The sequence below is a fragment of the Atta cephalotes genome (assembly GCF_000143395.1).
Source record: "Atta cephalotes unplaced genomic scaffold scaffold00049, whole genome shotgun sequence".
Classification (NCBI taxonomy): Eukaryota; Metazoa; Arthropoda; class Insecta; order Hymenoptera; family Formicidae; genus Atta; species Atta cephalotes.
The window spans coordinates 1,722,552-1,723,352 of NW_012130113.1; positions in this window are offsets into that span (position 1 = coordinate 1,722,552).

Consider the following 801-nt stretch of genomic DNA (forward strand, 5'->3'; position numbering starts at 1 on the left):
GGCGAAAAGCGAGGGGAAAGGTCGCGCGGCGAAAAGCGAGGGGGAGCGGGGAGCGGGGAGCGGGGAGCGTGCCGCGCGACGCGGTGGTGAACTACGTCATCACTTCGGCATTCGTTCGGCGATCGCTGAGGGAGGTGGACATGTGGCGCGGTCGCTCTGTATATCGCGCATTATCTACGAAAATTAGATATAGATACGAACGCGAATTGATGATTAATTACGTAAGGCTGCCCCAATAGTAATGTTGCTCAAAACTAAGGTGTGTATTAAGAGTTATATCTCAATCTTTACTTCCTTTGATGACTTACATTCAAATAAAGTTTAATAATAAGTTACACATTCTTTAAATAAAGATAAACGCAAACATTTTTTAAATTATAAAACAATTTGGACTAAGTATAATAATAAATAGAATTCATATTATATATTTACATATATATAAATTAGATATATAAATTAGAGATATCCAAGGACGGTATTCATAGTCCATTCTTATTTCGAGACTGTCTTAAGTAATGTTACAGCCCTCTGATTCGTGACTTTTTAAAATTGTACTTAAGACGGAATATAAGCTCTGGCTATGAATACCGGTCTAAGGTATAGAGTAGTGTGCGTAACGAATTCAAGAAATTAAACGTAAATCGTATAATATATAAAGCATCGTGTAATATTCATCGAAGAATATTAAAACGTAGCGAGTAGATTATTTTAATTCTGTAATATGCGTTAACTACGCGGTAATATTTCGACGGTTAGATGATCGACGCGCGACCTTGAAGTGGGGATGGCATGGGGTGGCAC